The sequence below is a fragment of the Schistocerca cancellata genome, chromosome 2 (assembly GCF_023864275.1).
Source record: "Schistocerca cancellata isolate TAMUIC-IGC-003103 chromosome 2, iqSchCanc2.1, whole genome shotgun sequence".
In the NCBI taxonomy this organism is placed as follows: domain Eukaryota; kingdom Metazoa; phylum Arthropoda; class Insecta; order Orthoptera; family Acrididae; genus Schistocerca; species Schistocerca cancellata.
The window spans coordinates 833,475,944-833,496,298 of record NC_064627.1 but is presented as its reverse complement, the minus strand read 5'-3'; the positions used below and the strand labels follow the sequence as shown (position 1 = coordinate 833,496,298).

At 42.9% G+C, this 20,355-nt stretch overlaps 1 protein-coding gene across 2 annotated transcripts in view; it reads right to left on the bottom strand.

The window, feature by feature from the left end:
- The window catches only part of LOC126162735 (uncharacterized), a 387,453-nt gene that overhangs the window by 232,328 nt on the left and 134,770 nt on the right, over nt 1-20,355 (bottom strand). The window contains exon 3 of one of the 2 annotated variants that reach the window (XM_049919398.1): nt 10,413-10,442. The exons of the other annotated variant lie outside the window; for it this stretch is intronic. The gene's annotated coding sequence lies outside the window, so the exon portion shown is untranslated. The remainder of the gene's footprint in view (nt 1-10,412; nt 10,443-20,355) is intronic. 2 annotated transcript variants of the gene reach the window in all.

The following is a 20,355-nucleotide window of genomic DNA, read 5'->3' as shown; positions in this document are numbered from 1 at the left end:
TTACTTATAGCAACTTGTGTGCTCTACCTAAGCTTGAGGCTTAAACCTGCCAATCCTCCGGGTCTACGTTTGCACCATACCCCCGTCGAATGGCCTGACGCCACAACTAAGATATAGGAACTAAATTGTATCAACATTTGTAACTGAATGACAGCAATGCAATGAGTTGAATCTCGGCCGTATTAGAGTGCAGAACCCAGCCAAGAAATATTAAGCGGGGTTGCACGGTATGAACTAGAGTCAATGCAATCTACGTAACTGCAGTTATTCTGGGTCCACCAAACCAAAATCCGGGACTAATTTCTGGAAGGAGGGAGACTGTTGCATAGTAAAATAGTAAATTCGATTCCTGGGTGCGCAATAAATTTTAAAGTTATTACTTGGCAACGACGACAGAGAGACAGTTCTGGCTCATACCATGTGTCACAATCGGTATCTGGGGCACGCCAGGAGTTCTGAGTTGCTGAGGGTAGAGCGTCGTCGCTCTTTATACACTTGGCACGTCCAGGCGAGCTGTAATCAAGAAGCACGGACTGCGCAGCATGACAGCACCGACAGCGTTACTTGGCGAGCCTTTAACTACAGAGCTATGCTCTGCCGTTCCACTGAATCCTAGCACGGGCGGAAGATGTGAAGAAAAGTGGAACGGGCAATAACTGAGACACCACGGTGGGGACACGTCCACCGACGCCTCCGAATAATGGGAGAAAATGACTGCTTTAAATACGACCGTGTCTGAAGCCTCATTGTTAGTGTCTGACCGTTCCGTCTCTATTACTGATTCCGACTGAATGACAGTTTCGCTAATTACCGATCAACCCGACTGGCGAATCGTGATGTGCTGCCTGCTACATAAAAAGACTTCGTGTTCGAGAACACAGCCAGCCAACTGTAGTGGAACTTAGCCACTGAAAGCTGCCACTGCAGGCTGCATGGCTGCCACAAAAATGGCTGAAGAAGATGTGAGCGAACCTGCAGCTTCCCGCGGTGAGAGGCCGTACCGAGTGACTGCAAGCTTTCGCCTAAAACCTGTTGGGCGTTACACCGAATAACCGCCGTCTGGCTGAGCATAGCACCGCCTTACTGGCTGTACCCTGTGTCGCCGATCTGGGCTTTCGTCTTCATGACATCCGCTTAAGCTTTAACTGGGGAAGTGAGCATTCATAACGTAAGTAGACTCTTAGGGTGTTCACAGCACCCTACATAAATATGATACTGAGGTTTCGATTTTTTAAATTGTTTATTATAGAATAAACATTGCATTTAGTCTTACTATTTCATTTAAGTACAATTTTAATCACTAAGATACTCGAATAATTATCCGTAACTGATAAACCAATAGCATGTGTGAAATGGTTTTGTATACATACCATTTTGTATTTTGTTTTGTATACATACCATTTTTCAAATCAATCAAATAAGAAAAGCTATAACCATTTTAAAATTAGAGAGATGTTAACAGCCAAAGCAACAGACATTAATAACTTAAAAACAATCATTCATGTCAAAAGTCTAGAGAAAAATCACATTTCAACACTGAACATTTTCATCATCACTGGAAGAATATTCTAAATTGATACATTTACTGCAAATGTTTTTTCATATGATTTAAACACACAAATTGGTTACACTTGAATCAGAAGAACTTTGTGTTTTTGTCAGCATTTCTTGGACAAACTGTTCATCTTCCTGATGTGTGTTTATTACTCTGAACTGCTGGAATAAATCCTTCAGCTGGATGGATCTTGGTACAGCCGACTTTGAAGCTCTTTTTAAAACTTGAGGATGAACAAGCTCCTGCTCCACCTGTCTTATAAATTGCCTTCTTTCCATAGCAAAACTGGGGATTTTGCTCTTTATTATAGCTCGAGCATTAATGCAAGCAAAATCTACCATTTGAAAGAACACCTCTAATGGCCATGGTTTCTTCTTCTTGCTATGGTGTTTGTTGCACACAACTTGTCAACTGTGTCAGCTCCACCTTTTGTAAGGTTGTAGAAGGTAATGGATGCATTGTTGACAGCAGTATAACATTTTTACCTTTTTTAGGTACATATGAAAGGCAAGCGATGTCCCCTTAGTAAGCAAAAATTGAACTTGCAGTTTCTCTCCCATTTATGACAATCATTTCAGTAGGAAGCTGAGGCTTATTTTTTTTCTCATTGTGCCAACAAGTGTTAGTGCTTTTTCAGTAATTCTTTAGCAAGCAAGATACTAGTGTACCATTGATCTGTTGTTATATTTCTTCCATTTCCTTGAATCCCCTCAGTAAGTCTCAAAACGACATCTTTACCCGTATTAGAAACTTGGAAAGGCCCTTCAGCCTGTTTTCCCGCATGTACTTCCATTTGAGATGTATACCAAGTCCTTGCATCACATAATGTCTGTATTTTTATTCCATATTTAGCAGGTTTGCTAGGAATACACACGAAACAGGGACGTTTACCTCTGAAGGGAACCAGTTGTTCAATTGTGGTGTAACTTCCAAGGCTATATGCATTTCTGCGGTTTTCGTTGAGCAAGGTGAATACTTCCAGTATTGCAGCCATTTTCCCAGTTCCTTACGTTGCCCCCTATCATGAATATTATCAAATCTCAAACACCTCATGAGGAACAAAAATCTGCCCAGTGACATAGTAGAGTGAAATATTTCTACTGCTAGTCCCTGTGAAAAAAGTAAATTCATTTTAGCTGCTCTATAAGAACCAGCAATTATAAGTAGTCCAATGAAAGATCGCATTTCTATTACATCTGTTTTCTGACATCCATTTTTGTTCTTGTAGAAGGCCTCAATGCGATCAATATACAGGTTGGTGCACTCTACTATTGAGCGAATTATTTGCTCATTTATGAACACATCAAAGCATTCTACAGCAGTCTTGTAGTCTTTAGCAATTAGTTTGGTACCAGGAAGCAGAGTTACCATATTTTGCTTCCTTATTCTAATATTATTAGGCTTAGGTGTAGTCATCCATTTAGTTACTTTATACTTACCTACCATAAACCTCTCTGGTGTTACTGGAAAGGAGGAAGCTGTATCGTAACTAGCAACCTTATCAGATTGATCACTTGCAGTTGCACGATCACTTTCATCACACAGTTCTTCTTCATTGTCATCCGAATCTTCAAACTCTGAACTCTCACAGTCTTCATCTTCATTAAAAACTTCCTCCAACAGCCTTCTAAGACGTTTTTGCTCCTCCCCATGTGACATCATGACGTACACTGCTCAACACAGGAAGTCGCACAACTAGGTAGGTGGGGTGTTATCAGCACCCCAGCATTTAAAACCTTGTTGTGTACAGTGTTGCGTACTTTTAAAAACATTAACAATGGTTTCGCAACAATGCGCATCCCTTTGAACAAAGGTAAAAAGGCGCTCAACAGTGTCACCAACATGCTTCACTAAATACCAGTGAACTTTTACACCTGGGGTGCTGTGAACACCCCACATCCCCAACTGAAGGTTAAGCGCACGTCTATCTGCGAGAACGCCAAGGTGGAAACCACATTAGGTCATCGCGGAACGTCTGGGCGAGTGGCGTCTCCTCGCCGCCACCACCCCAGCACGCTGCCGTAGGACCCTGGCAGTGACGTCACGACTCTGAGAAGGCTACTACCTGTTTTCCTAAATGACAGTCCTGACTGTATTGTTTGAGCACTATTAAGTTTTTGAAACTGTTCCTGCTCTTCCTGTGTCGTGAGCTCGTGACTCGTCGTTTTGAAACTCCTAACTCGAAATTAGCCTATTTTCAGACCGCTGCGACATCTCTTAGAACCGTCGGGCAGTCTGTTTTACACGGGCCCTAATCATGGTTCAAATGGCTGAGCACTATGGGACTCAACATCTTAGGTCATAAGTCCCCTAGAACTTAGAACTACTTAAACCTAACTAACCTAAGGACATCACACACACCCATGCCCGAGGCAGGATTCGAACCTGCGACCGTAGCAGTCCCGCGGTTCCGGACTGCAGCGCCAGAACCGCACGGCCACCGCGGCCGGCCCTAATCATGGGAATTCCCGTTTCTTCATGCAGGACTCTAGTTGGGCAGTCTCTCCAAAGGTGCAAGTCTAGTCACAGGGCTCAACCTTGCACGCCTTGGAGCCGATGTATGTGGCAATCGACTGCATTTCCCACACTGCGGACGCGTATTCTAGCACTGGTCGTATCAGTGCCAGATATAACGCGACGCCAGTGTGTGGTGGAAGCGTTGATTTGTGGTTAAGTAATGAGTGAATCGCCCTTAAGTGGGCGTGTGCTTTCCGTCGTACATGCGGCTTGCACATGATGTGCCTATCAAGTCTGCACTACTTCGTGACGTGTGCTTGGCGCTTGGGCACCGACTGCAGCTCAGAAGACTTAATTCTGTACACGCTCGCAGTAAACATATGCCACTCCAGATACTGCTGTCTCACTGACGCCGTAGGGCGTCTGTTAGTCATCCACTCTAGCACTTGACCTAGGCCTCGTGCACCAGTAGAATCACAACCTTACCTGCACAACTTTCGCGCCCACTAAAAATCTGGTCCGAGGGGCGATCGCTACAAAACATTCCTTTTATGTGGGTAATGATATCCTTAATTTGAAGGCGATCGCTTGACCGAAGCTGGCTATCTATAAATAAACATAGATTATAGCACCTTTGGTGGTTTCGTGACTGATGTCTTTCTCCAGATGCAATGAAGAATTGCAGCAACTTTTGCAGAATACAAAGTTTACTACAGCCAAAACATACACAAATAGAACTCGTAAAGGCTAGGTTTAGTCAGTCTTGTCGTTAGAGCCACACATGTATGACGACGCTACGAATTTTACGGCACAGTCTTAGGCCAAGACTTAACCCATGGTACCACTCTTAAAACATACACTACGTGATCAAAAATATCCGGACACCCCCATAATCATACGCTTTTCATATTAGGTGCATTGTGCTGCCACCTACTGCCAAGTACTCCATATCAGCGACCTCAGTAGTCATTAGGCATCATGAGAGAGCAGAAATAGGGCGCTCAAAAAAAAAAAAAATGTCCAAATAGCTCTGAGCATTATGGGACTTAACATCTGAGGTCATCAGTCGATCAGTCGCCTAGAACTTAGAACTAACTAACCTAAGGACATCACACACATCCATGCCCGACTTGCAGTCGCGCAGTTCCGGACTGAAGCGCTAAGAACCGCTCGGCCACAGAGGCCGGCAATTCCAAACTGCATCGGGATTCAAGACAAGTGCTATGACAGTTAGGCAGGAGGTAAGAAAACTTTGATTTCATGGTCGAGCAATTGCTCATAAACCACACATCATCATGCCGGTATATGCCAAACGACACCTCGTAAGGAGCGCAAACTTTGGATGATTGAACAATGGAAAAACGTTGTGTGGAGTGACGAATTACGGTACACAATGTGGCGACCCGATGGCAGGGTGTGGGTATGGCGAATGCCCGGTGAACGTCATCTGCCAGCGTGTGTAGTGCCAACAGTAGAACTCGGAGGTGGTGGTCTTATGGTGTGGTGTGGTATTTTTCATGGAGGGGGCTTTCACCCCTTATTGTTTTGCGTGGCACTATCACAACACAAGCCCACACTGATGTTTTAACCACGTTCTTGCTCTCACTGTTGAAGAGCAATTCGAGGATAGCGATTGAATCTTTCAACACGATCGAGCACCTGTTCATAATCCACGGCCTTTGGCGCAGTGGTTACACGACAAGTAACCTCCCTGTAATGGACTGGCCTGCATGTAGTCCTGACCTGAATCCTATAGAATACTTTGGGATGTTTTGGAACGCCGACTTCGTTCCAGGCTTCATCGATCGACATCGATACCTCTCCTCAAAGCACTCCCTGAAGAATGGGCTGCCATTCCCCATGAAACCATCCAGCACCTGATTGAACGTATGCCTGCGAGAGTGGAAGCTGTCATCAAGGCTAAGGGTGGGCCAACACCATATTGAATTCCAGCATTACCGATGGATAGCGTAACGTACTTGTAAGTCATTTTCAGCCAGGTTTTATATTAATTTTCTTTATAGGACCCTGTAAAATATGCTATCGAAATCGGTACAGCTACAGAAATGTTTATGGGAATATTGATTAATAAACATTACTGCTAGCAAGTGTACTCAGTGCCTCTCCTGACCGCCACCAGCGCTCCGAAACTAGAAGGGAGAACACTTTAGTGTCGTCCACCACTTTCAAGTAAATAACGAATCAATACATTTACAATTACGGAAGAGTGCTTCTTTTCTTGACCGTACGCTCAGCATTTTTCCAGGACTGAGACATCGGAAGTTTGGGTAATTCTCAATACTGAGCGCCAATTATATTAATCGTCTAAGGTTAGGACTTAGCTTCTAGGGATGTCAGTTAGATTGCAGAATTTGTGGTCCTCTTTGTTTTACTTCAGCGAGCGAGAGCCTACACGAAACGTAATGCCGTTATTGTACAAAGCAACTCTTCTATTCGCATTTGTTCTCGCCAACATTGTGGCTGGTTCTCAGTCGCGCTTTCTCTTACAGATTAATTCTGGTCTGCGGCTGGCGCTCTCGTGATGAAATTTCTACAACACTGTCGAGGGCAGTGGCAGCTCAGAATGAAAGCACTGCGGAACTCATTGCCAGAGACAATTGTTCAAGTGCCTGCTTACGTCGTGGAGGAGCAAGAAGCATTTTGAAAATAAAATTTCATTAAAAATCTCATTAGAATCTCGCTTAAATATATTTAGTTTTGTAATTAAGAGAACAATATTTTAAAAGATTGCTACCGTAAAAATCAAACATAACGGCGCAGCACGTCCATGATCAAAACAACGCATGATAGTGTCTGATGTACGTTTACAGTCACAAAGCAGGCATGGTATGTTGCCTCCAGATATGTTTCCCAATGTCCATATTTATACGTTTATTTTACCTGGCAGGATAAACGCAACTATTATATCTGCACACTGATGATTTCTTCACAAGCAGCATTACATTGCATATGTAGTTCTCAGTCTTAGCTCGGAACAATTAAATATCTCGAAAAACAGTACGCGTCGTGTGTAAAAATGTGCCAGATGAAAAGTTAATATTCTCAAAGGGGACATCGGTCTGTGCTGAAACTGACTACCCCCCCCCCCCCCCCCCCATCCTCCAAACGGGAGTCAACTTTTTATTTTCAAATAGAAACCACTCTTTATTATTGGATATTTGTGTTCTACGCCAAAAAATGCTTGCGGTTGACCCAAAACTTGTTTTGCCATTCGTGGTAATGGAACTGTAATCGACGAAGTTCAATTTTTCCGATGTTTGCAATTAAGAACCAATAAATTGGATTCTAATTACAGTTTACATAAATGTGTGAAGTATTTTGTTCTAAACAGTTGATATTAATGTTAAAAATTTAATTCAGTTTTAGTAATTTGATTGCACAGAAAAACTTTTTCTGTTTAGACATGCAGAAGTCTGGCAAATAATATACTTGCAACTTAATTTTCTGTTGCCTTCGGGGTTGATTTCTGTGAGTCCCTTTGAATCTCACCAACAGGATGGCTGGTTCTGATGTGTCCTTCACACCAACCGGCGTAACTCTCGCGACAATTACAGACCCATCTACCACGAGTTGTAAAGACTGTTTCTAATAAACCTGAGGTACCTTTTGGCATAGAAATCGAATCCGCTGTAAAAAAAAGTTCCCATTTAAAAATAAAAAGCTAATTCACCACGGAGTGTGGGAGGTGGAAGGGGTGAGGTTAGGGGATCACCAGTTTTAGCACAGACAAATGCCCTCTTTGAAAATATTAACTTTTCATCTGGAACATTTTTTATGTAAGGTAAGTTTTTTTTGAGAGGTTTAGTTTCTCCAAGTTGGTGCAAGCCATTACCTCAAAGATGCTTCTTCATGCCAGGGTGCATTGTCATATTGGTACCACCACCACCACCACCACCACCACCACCACCACCACCATCTACGACCAGTTCCAGCATTAGCCAAACTCCTGGGCGGATTGACACTCGCTTCCCATCATCCACTGTCCAGGAGCATCTTCCTGCACACCACCACCTGTGTCGTTTAGCACTGAATACAGAAATGACTACAGAGATGTTATAGGCAACAAATGGCTGTCTCACAGATGCTGCTTTATGAGACAGGGTGTATTGCCACACTGATACAATCAATCATCGTTTCCGAACTGTTCTTCTCCAGAACGCAGTATACAATGTAGTAAAATGTATTCATATACTTCCGCATGTAGCTCTCTTTTTTTAGCACATTAAGGGGGCCAAAACCTAACAACTAAACACACCCCTATACCGTAACACCAAATCCTCCGTACTCTAGTCGTTCACCGAGCCCAAACCCTACCATCACATTGTCACAGGTTTAGCACGATTCATCGAGCCAAATCCCTCTTTTCCAGTCATCCACTGTACAGTGCCGTCAATCTTCTCACCCCCTCAAGCTTTGCTTAGCACTGACTACAGAAATATTTGGCTTCTCTGGAGGTGGAGCTGCTCGATCATTGTGCCCAATGCTTTGTAATTCTCTACGCATATTCACTGTGCTATCTGAACTGTTAATACCACTTTGAAACTCAAGTGTAATTCCTTCCGACTGTTTCCGCAATGCCCTCCTGTCCCTGTCGGTCAACAGATGAGGCCTGCCTGGTCTTTGTTTAACTATGTGTGTTCCTTCACGTTTCCGCTTTACAAACACATCGCCAACAGTAGACGTGGGCAGCTTTAGACTGGTTTAACTGTTCCTGATGGACTTTTTCTTCCGGTCACATCTAATGACTAGTCCACGTGCGAAGTCACTGAGATCTTCTGAGGGGTGATGATATTGTGTCTCAATTGGCAACATAATACTCCTTTTCAAACTGGCGGGTCCTCATCTTGTGATCGATTTCCTAATATATAGGAGTCGGTTATTTTTGATCAGATAGAGTATAGGCGCCTTCTTTTCAATATCGTTAAAATTTTGTGTTGTTCCACTAACAAGTGTGTTATTACTAACTGGGTGTCTGTGTATTACGTTGTCGGGTAAGATTTATTGATATTCTGTGGTTCTTTTACAAGCGATGATCTGTACTTTTCTGACATTCGTTCCTGTATCACAGTCCCTAAGGCACGCTCGGTCAGCGCCACTCGACTCTGAGGGGGTGGTTCCAATCCCACATTTTCTTCACCAGTATTTGGACGGCAAGAGGAGAGGTAGTGGTGCAAATTTCTCGACACCCAGACTTCGCACCAATGGCGATGACGAATGTCAAGCCTCTCTGCCGTGTTTGTCAGAACGAGCGCATGCGACACTGCTGACGGTGATCCGTTCGTCGGGTGAGGAGGGGAAGTTAAACTTGGCGGCAGCCTTCGTACTACTCGAGAGAAGTAAGCTCTGCGTTGACATCGGGTTTCCCTTTCTCCCTTCCCTTCATCCGTAACAACACGAATACAACACTATACTGCATAAGCACTGGACAGTCATCACCACGACACAGGCACACACGTGAAAATTCATAGCAGATCACACTCAAGCAACAGCAGAGGATCTCAACTAGGACCTTGTCCAGGACGGCAATGCAGGGTTTCCTCATCTCAGTACATTATAAATTATAGTGTAAATATTTGCTGTCATTCTTTCTTAGTTGCTAGTTCAACGCAGTTTATTAAATAGATGAAAATAACTGTTTGCACCTGGATTGTATTTTAGTTTTTAACCGAAAGTGACTCACGTAATTGTATATATGAAGACAGTAACTGTTCTCGAAAGAACAGATTACTGTTGTTGACCTGCAGCTTTTCCCTGGAATAAATGATGACTAACTGAAACCCTCAGCTGCCGACAGGTGTTGTTGATATACCTCGATGTGGACAGCTGAAAATGTGTGCCCCGACCGCGACTCGAACCCAGGATCTCCTGCTTACATGGCAGACGCTCTATCCATCTCAGCCACCGAGGACACAGATGAATAGTTCGAATCGCCAAAGCGTGCGCGAGTAATGAGTGAATGGACAAATGTCTAAGGTAAATTATATACGTAGAATTGTGGACAGTTGGGAATGTGAGTCTCACGGGAAGCGTGCAAGGGATAAGTCCCTGCAGTCGCGCTATTCATCTGTGTCCTCAGTGGCTCGGATGGATAGAGCGTCTGCCATGTAAGCAGGAGATCCTGGGTTCGAGTCGCGGTCGGGGCACACATTTTCAGCTGTCCACATCGAGGTATATCAACAACACCTGTCGGCAGCTAAGGGTTTCAGTTAGTCATCATTTATAACGTAATTGTTTTCGGCTTCTTCTAGGGTCGACAACGGAATAATTGTTTAACGCATAAATATTTTGGTTTGAGATATGTTGTGTTTCACAGCGATACTTTTTGGTCAATTGAATATTCACATTATTTGCAAGTAAATGATGCAGCCTGGGCACTTACCGACATCTTCCCTTTTCTTTCAGCTTAGATCTGAAAAGTGAAGTAAATTTTTATATTGCACATTTATTATTATATTATACTGTTAATGTTTACATCGTTATATTAGTTCAGGGATATCATACTTGTGTGTTTTATTATTCTGTTTTCTTTTCTCTCAATAAGTTCTGGATACCTTATGACTTATTTTGTAAGATTATCATTAACACAATTTCCACTTTAATGAAAACTAAATGAATCAAAAATTTTACAGAAACTTTTGTAGACTGAATCAAGGAATCTTTATTTAACGTTAGCGATAAGCAGATAACGACATCCCAAGGAGGCATCGTTCGAAACTGAATGTACTGTCCAACATTTTACAATAGCAGTAATGCCACTGTGCTATGGACCACGTCAGTATTAGTAGAATTAAGTTAACGCAACTAACACATACGTATTTATTGCATTTTTTACTCTCACATTTGGCCTACATAGTGAACACATTACGATCAGACTCAGTATCGCTGTATCTATAAAGAAAAGAAGACAAAAGCCGTTTACAAATATTATGAAGATGGTATGGTATACATGTAGCATCGCCCCCCTCCCTGCCTCTCCAGCCCGTGTGTGTGTGTGTGTGTGTGTGTGTGTGTGTGTGTGTGTGTGTGTCGTTGAGGGAAAGGGATAGTACTCCCACCACCATTCATGTCAGCGTGCGGCCGCTGGTCGTTGCCTTCCACCGTGAACACACGTGATCCGCTTAAGACCGGGCTGCCGCGTTATGATTGCGCAGAGAGTACGTCACAGCACAGGGGCGTTGCACCGCCTCTGTGAATGAACTAGCTTTTTGCTCTCGCAGCACTGCTTACGTCTGCACTCTATCCTCGCTGCAGATCGCAAGCAATTGACGTCAAGGCCGTATCCTAATGCGTGTTGCTATGGTGCGCACGTTCTTAACATTAGTAAGCCAAGTGCGCAGTCGCGACTACAGCTAACTTTGATTTAAGGGACAGTACCTCCTGGTCCTCATTGTCTATCACATGGTTCTCCTTTTAAAATGCACGCGAAAAGGAAGTTCCGTTGATGAAGCCTGACTTTACTGGGTGCGGACACACTACTCCATGTAGTTATTTTGATTAGGAATATACCCTACCAGAATCTAATCGTGAGGTGAGTCAGAGGCAACAGGGGTTTAGTAAATACGGAGCCGGTTATCAACAGAACACATCTGACAGCGCAAGGATGTGCTCAGCCGATGTATTTGACACCTCTGTCCTTTGTTGATACAGTTATGGCATTTATTTTAGAGTTCTTTGTGTTGCACGGAAGTCTCTTTTCTCTGAGTTTACTTCCTTGTTTACAATGGCCAGATGCCAATGTGCCACACTTACAGGATTTATAATTCAATTATCCAATGATCTGAAGGCGGCAATATAACTTTGCTGGAACTAGTAGTGAGGATATGTATCAACTGCGATCTGGGCAATAAAACTATTTTGGAAGCCTTTTTACATTGATATAGAGATCCTCTCCTCCTGACAATGTCAGGTAATTACAAAAAAACTTATAATTACTGGCAGGAGTTGCCGAAATAGCCGATAGTGAGCGGTCAGCATGTGGCACTGACAACATTTCTACATTCCATGACAACCAAATTGTGTGTCCTTATTTCATCTTAAGAATCCACTCTCCCTTCAGCCGATCCATTCTCTAAGCTAAAATAGAAGCAAAAACAGAACTTACTATACCATTATTTTCTATGAGAAAATCGTTCGTAGTTGGTTTTCCCCGAACACGTGACAGGAGAAACCTGTTATCGTATCCCCCTCGGATTTCTCTGTTGGCCCATCATGGACAGGGGGCATCGGCTAGTTAAGTAATTGTCAATGTCAACGAAATTCTCCAACAGCCGTTTAACTTAAGATGCTATTTTATTTTGAAGGTTAGTTGTTTCAGCATTTCACTATGTCATCCTCGGGCACCACATGCATCTCTCCGAATAAACGAAAATGTCATAGCGCCATAAATTCATGGATGTCGTGAATAATGGTTTCACTAGTGACTTTATAGCAACTTCGAATGGAGCACTAGTGAAACGATTGAATTCACAACATCCATGGATTTATGGCACTATATTACATTTTTGTTTATTTGGAAAGATGTTTATGGGTCCTGAAGATGGCATAGTGAAATGTTGAAACAGGTAGCCTTCAAAATAAAACATCTTAAGTTACACGGCTGTAAGAGAATTTAACTGACATCGAAAATTACCTCTCAGGTTTAGTCGTAAAATAGCCTGTCAAAAACTGAACACGAAGCAAGCATGAAACCAGGAAGACGTTTACCAAACTGAGGAAAAAAAGAAAAGCAAAACAGAAACAGTGAACGGTCCAAGGTTACGATGTGCAACATCGAGCGAGCTGCAGAAACCGCAGGATCGTGATCACGGTGTTGGATTGCAAAGCCAGAGATCCGTGTTCAAATCTCACTCGTGCCCCTGTCAATGGCCGAACGGACTGTTTTTAATTTTCAGCATCATCACCATCATTTAAGACTGATTATGCCTTTCAGCGTTCAGTCTGGAGCATAGTCCCCCTTATAAAATTCCTCCATGATCCCCTATTCAGTGCTAACATTGGTGCCTCTTCTGATGTTAAACCTCTTACTTCAAAATCATTCTTGACCGAATCCAGGTACCTTCTCCTTGGTCTGCCCCGACTCGTCCTACCCTCTACTGCTGAACCCATGAGTCTCTTTGGTAACCTTGCTTCACCCATGCGTGTAACATGAACCCACCATCTAAGCCTGTTTGCCCTGACAGCTACATCTGTAGAGTTCATTCCCAGTTTTTCTTTGATTTCCTCATTGTGGACACCCTCTTGCCATTGTTCCCATCTACTAGTACCTGCAATCATCCTAGCTACTTTCATATCCGTAACCTCAACCTTGTTGATAAGGTAACCTGAATCCACTCAGCTTTCGCTCCCATACAACAAAGTTGGTCGAAAGATTGTACGGTGCACAGATAACTTAGTCTTGGTACTGACCTCCTCCTTGCAGAAGAGAGTAGATCGTAGCTGAGTGCCCACTGCATTAGCTTTGCTAACCTCGCTTCCAGTTCATTCACTTTGTTGCCATCCTGTGAGAATATGCATCCTAAGTACTTGAAACCGTCCACCTGTTCTAACTTTGTTCCTCCTATTTGGCACTCAATCCGTTTATATTTCTTTCCCACTGACATTACTTTCGTTTTGGAGATGCTAATCTTCATACCATAGTCCTTACATTTCTGATCTAGCTCTGAAATATTACTTTGCAAACTTTCAATAGAATCTGCCATCACAACTAAGTCATCCGCATTTGCAAGACTGCTTATTTTGTGTTCACATATCTTGATCTCACCCAGCCAGTCTATTGTTTTCATCATACGATCCATAAATAATATGAACAACAGTGGAGACAGGTTGCAGCCTTGTCTTAACCCTGAAACTACTCTGAACCATGACCTTAATTTACCGTCAACTCTAACTGCTGCCTGACTATCCATGTAAAGACATTTAATGGCTTGCAAAAGTTTGCCTCATATTCCATAATCTCGTAGAACAGACAATAACTTCCTCCTAGGAACCCGGTCATATGCCTTTTCCAGATCTATAAAGCATAGATACAATTCCCTGTTCCACTCATAACACTTCTCCATTATTTGTCGTAAGCTAAAGATCTGGCCCTGACAACCTCTAAGAGGCCTAAACCCACAATGATTTTCATCCAATTTGTCCTCAACTAATACTCGCACTTTCCTTTCAACAATACCTGAGAAGATATTACCCACAACGCTAATTAAAGAGATACCTCTGCAGTTGTTACAATCTTTTCTGTTTCCATGTTTAAAGATTAGTGTGATTACTGCTTTTGTCCAGTTTGATGGAACCTGTCCCGACTCCCAGGCCATTTCCACTATCCTGTGTAGCCATTTAAGACCTGACATTCCACTGTATTTGATGAGTTCCGACTTAATTTCATCCACCCCAGCCGCTTTATTGCACTGCAATCTGTTGACCATTTTTTCCACTTCCTCAAATGTGATCCTATTTCCATCATCATTCCTATCCCATTCTACCTCGAAATCTGAAACATTACTGATCGCCTTTTCACCTACATTGAGCAACTCTTCAAAATATTCCCTCCATCTTCCCAAGGCATCAACAGGATTCACCAGCAGTTTTCCTGACCTGTCCAAAATACTTGTCATTTGTTTCTTACCTCCCTTTCGAAGACTGCTAATTACACTCCAGAATGGTTTTCCAGCAGCTTTGCCCATAGTCTCCAACCTGTTTCCAAAGTCTTCCCACGATTTCTTCTTGGATGCTGCAATTATCTGTTTGGCTTTGTTTCTTTCTTCAACATAACTTTCTCTGTCTACCCGAGTTCTAGCATGTAGCCATTTTTGTTTCTAATTTTGTGGAAAAATTGGGGCACAGTCCAACACCGTCACCACATAACCACGACGCCGTTGTTATTCAAATTCGCTCGATGTTGCATATCTTTAACTGTGTTCAGTTTTTGAAGGGCTATCCACTGGACCATCTTACAACTAAATCTGAGGGTGGTGCGATGGGGAGTTTCTCTTATTTAGTGCATACTTCAGACCGTGTGAATCATCCACGTCTGTTGGAAACACGCCCACAAATAAAATGAGCTAAGTACGAAAGCGCGGCAGGCATTCGTATCTACGTCCTAGTGGGAAAGTAGCTTTAGAGCAGACGACCGAACGAAAAACAACATAACTTTAGTTTCGTAACGGCTTTTTAGGCGTCTACTGTACATGGGCCGGTTAAAGAGTTTGAATTACCACTTCGAAATAATAAAGTTAGAAAATTAATTTTTGTTTGTTTGCAGGTAGACGTCAGCAACACTGCTAATCACTGAAACCCCCGCGCCACAGTACCGTAGCCCAGCGCTAGACGAGCCAAAACGAAATGACTCATCCCACAGACAGAAGTGGAATATCGTGCAGGAATTCGGATTCTATATTTGAAAGGGACAACGCAGCAACACATCATGCCGAGCAAGTGAAACTGTATGCCAAGAACGTAGCATCATTTGGCATAGTGTTGGGTGGTGTGGACGCTTCCAGCGTGGTCAAACAAGTCTGAATGCCGAAGAAAGAAGTGGCAGACCATCTCAACGTGAAGGACCGGTATCTCAAGAAAATCTGAGGCCCTGTCCACGAAGACCTGCGCAACACAATCGAGGCGACACTGGAAAAAAAGAGGAATTAAGTCAGTTTTCTACATCCTGCAAGACTTCTAATCCTTTGAGCCAAATCAATATAACAAAAATAGATTTTCAAATTGTACACAAAATTTACCTTTAACATGAAGCTAAGCTACGAATACACGAACAAACCCGCAAGAAGTAATCAATCTATTACATTAAGGAGTGTTTTCATTACATTTTAAAACTTTTTTTCAAGATTCACCTTTACTATTATAGTAAGCAACGAAAAAAGGAAGAAATTGGCAAAAACCACTGGCACATACAGTTTTCAGCCACATATCATTTCATGAAATGTATTTGAAGGCAATTTCTCATTTTTTCCTTGAAACAATGCCACTTCTCGAAATTTCTTTGCGCTCATAATGCCTGAAACGAATTTTGGTCCTAAACAACAAGCAAAATTAGGCCTAAAATTTAGACATACTGCTTCTGTGGTTTTATTTTGATACTACTCATAACAGCAGTAGTACGAACTAAAATTTACGTTACAATAACTTTAGATACACCTACTTTAGCCGTTACTGATTTCAATATCAACACTATGCATATTTAGAAACGGTGTAAGGCACACGGGCGTATTTTAACCCAACAATTTTACGGAAATTACCGCAAAGTTTTCTTACCGCAGGCACCTGGCTACACCATATGTTAAATAACGCAACGTTTTATCCGGTACACGACGCAGGTTTGGGAACAAGCCTGCTACATGACGTATTGTTAACGTAGTTTCCTTTTCAGCACGGTCCATTGTGCACCGACCTGAGTCAGTATGAAAATTGGGAAAAGCAACGACAGAATTGGAACACAACATCAAAAGTGATTACTTCGTTATTGGTAGTCAGATAATGGAAACAGAAATCAGAGAAAGTGCTGGATAATCCAATAATTTTTGATCGGCACTGGAAAATCCAATAATTTTTGATCGGCATCGAACAGGAAAGCTGATAAATATAGACGAAAGACTGAAAATTATCCAATTCGTATTTTGATCATCGTCGTATGTCACTACACTCATCTGATTGTCTCTCTTCTGCAGTACGTGGAAAATTTACGCGCACTGATACCACCTGCGAGAGTGTGTCGGAATTGAATCTTATTTGTTACAACGATTTTTTCAACCAGTGTCGCGAACTCCATATAAACATTTGTGCTTGTCAGCCTCCATTACAAGCAGTTCACCAGCAAACTCTATTGTGAATGTCTGATTGCCCACGCCTACTTCGGTGAAAGTATGGTTCAAATGGCTCTGAACACTATGGGACTTAACATCTGAGGTCATCAGTCCCCTAGAACTTAGAACTACTTAAACCTAACTAACCTAAGGACATCACACACATCCATGCCCGAGGAAGGATTCGAACCTGCGACCGTAGCGGTCGGGCGGTTCCAGGCTGAAGCGCCTAGAACAGCTCGGCCACATTGGCCGGCTCGGTGAAAGTAGAGCAACCGTCAACAATCGTGGCCACCAGTACCCGCCGGCTAGAACACTGCGTTCTTCAGTACACTAGCCGCTACAAATTGCGCCTTCTGACCAAGAAAATGGGCCTTGACAAAGGGCCTGTCCTTCGAAAATGTGCGTCAATTGCCGTACCGGGTAGCTACGGTAATCGCCCGTGTAGCATGGCGTAAGTGACTGCTACAGTGCACGAAATTCATAGAAGTACTTCAGTGTACCACTAGACGTCTCATTTTGCATTAACATTCGGTTGTTTCATGAGAAAGGCACCTGATTTTTTTAAAAAATTAATAAAGTGGTGGCTTCAGCTAGAAGCCACTGGTACATAAAACGGTTAAACAAGAAAGAGGTCGCCGCCCACTGGGTTCCGCGACTGCTCACCCAAATACAAAAAGCCCGCCTAACGGAGGCCGCAGCGGAAATGTTGCAGTTGTGAGCGGCCAATCCAAATTACTTCGTTAATCACCTAACCACCATGGGCGAGTTCTGGATGTATTACTACGACCCTGAGACAAAGGAGCCAAGCAAGCATTGGATACGTGTGAATTCATCACTGCTGAAAAATGCGACGACCAAACGATCAATGGGCAAGGCGAAACAGTGTTTTATGGTACGCTTGTACGGGACAAAACGGTTACGAAAGCATACTACCGAATTTCCTAACGAGGTAAGCTGGGCGCAAAGTAACTTGGACCATAGCCGAGGAGAGCGCATAATAGATACAGTAGTGGTGGTAGGGGGCTCCGCTATGAAAGATCACCGCGATTGTAGGGGAGCAGCAGTTCACCAGTTGATATGCACAAAGGTACACTCATTAGCCAAAACATTTGAATGACCACTGCCCACCGCTACGCTGGATATCGCGTAGTGGCTCTGCGGGCACATGATGCGGTAATGAAAGTACGTAATCGAGCAGATACAACGGGGGATCACCCTACCAAAGATATGGACTGCAAATAGGGACTTCCATTGCGATAAGCCCCCCATGAACCATGGACCTTGCCGTTGGTGGGGAGGCTTGCGTGCCTCAGCGATACAAATAGCCGTACCGTAGGTACAACCACAACGGAGGGGTATCTGTTGAGAGGCCAGACAAACATGTGGTTCCTGAAGAGGGGCAGCAGCCTTTTCAGTAGTTGCAAGAGCAACAGTCTGGATGATTGACAGATCTGGCCTTGTAACAATAACCAAAACGGCCTTGCTGTGCTGGTACTGCGAACGTCTGAAAGCAAGGGGAAACTACGGCCGTAATTTTTCCCGAGGGCATGCAGCTTTACTGTATGATTAAATGATGATGGCGTCCTCTTGGGTAAAATATTCCGGAGGTAAAATAGTCCCCCATTCGGATCTCCGGGCGGGGACTACTCAAGAGGATGTCATTATCAGGAGAAAGAAAACTGGCGTTCTACGGATCGGAGCGTGGAATGTCAGATCCCTTAATCGGGCAGGTAGGTTAGAAAATTTAAAAAGGGAAATGGATAGGTTAAAGTTAGATATAGTGGGAATTAGTGAAGTTCGGTGGTAGAAGGAACAAGACTTCTGATCAGGTGACTACAGGGTTATAAACACAAAGTCAAATAGGGGGAATGCAGGAGTAGGTTTAATAGTGAACAGGAAAATAGGAATGCGGGTAAGCTACTACAAACAGCATAGTGAACGCATTATTGTGGCCAAGATAGATACGAAGCCCACACCTACTACAGTAGTACAAGTTTATATGCCAACTAGCTCTGCAGATGACGAAGAAATTGAAGAAATGTATGATGAAATAAAAGAAATTATTCAGATAGTGAAGGGAGACGAAAATTTAATAGTCATGGGTGACTGGAATTCGAGTGTAGGAAAAGGGAGAGAAGGAAACGTAGTAGGTGAATATGGATTGGGGCTAAGAAATGAAAGAGGAAGCCGCCTGATAGAATTTTGCACAGAGCACAACTTAATCATAGCTAACACTTGGTTTAAGAATCATGATAGAAGGTTGTATACATGGAAGAACCCTGGAGATACTAAAAGGTCTCAGATAGATTATATAATGGTAAGACAGAGATTTAGGAACCAGGTTTTAAATTGTAAGACATTTCCAGGGGCAGATGTGGACTCTGACCACAATCTATTGGTTATGACCTGTAGATTAAAACTGAAGAAACTGCAAAAAGGTGGGAATTTAAGGAGATGGGACCTGGATAAACTGAAAGAACCAGAGGTTGTACAGAGTTTCAGGGAGAGCATAAGGGAACAATTGAAAGGAATGGGGGAAAGAAATACAGTAGAAGAAGAATGGGTAGCTCTGAGGGATGAAGTAGTGAAGGCAGCAGAGGATCAAGTAGGTAAAAAGAAGAGGGTTAGTAGAAATCCTTGGGTAACAGAAGAAATATTGAATTTAATTGATGAAAGGAGAAAATATAAAAATGCAGTAAATGAAGCAGGCAAAAAGGAATACAAACGTCTCAAAAATGAGATCGACAGGAAGTGCAAAATGGTTAAGCAGGGATGGCTAGAGGACAAATTTAAGGATGTAGAGGCTTATCTCAGTAGGGGTAAGATAGATACTGTCCCTACAGGAAAATTAAAGAGACCTTTGGAGATAAGAGAACCACATGTATGAACATCAAGAGGTCAGATGGAAACCCAGTTCTAAGCAAAGAAGGGAAAGCAGAAAGGTGGAAGGAGTATATAGAGGGTCTATACAAGAGCGATGCACTTGAGGACAATATTATGGAAATGGAAGAGGATGTAGATGAAGATGAAATGGGAGATAAGATACTGCGTGAAGAGTTTGACAGAGCACTGAAAGACCTGAGTCGAAACAAGGCCCCCGGAGTAGACAACATTCCATTTGAACTACTGACGGCCTTGGGAGAGCCAGTCCTGACAAAACTCTACCATCTGGTGAGCAAGATGTATGAAACAGGCGAAATACCCTCAGACTTCAAGAAGAATATAATAATTCCAATCCCAAAGAAAGCAGGTGTTGACAGATGTGAAAATTACCGAACAATCAGTTTAATAAGCCACAGCTGCAAAGTACTAACACGAATTCTTTACAGACGAATGGAAAAACTAGTAGAAGCCGACCTCGGGGAAGATCAGTTTGGATTCCGTAGAAATACTGGAACACGTGAGGCAATACTGACCTTACGACTTATCTTAGATGAAAGATTAAGGAAAGGCAAACCCACGTTTCTAGCATTTGTAGACTTAGAGAAAGCTTTTGATAATGTTGACTGG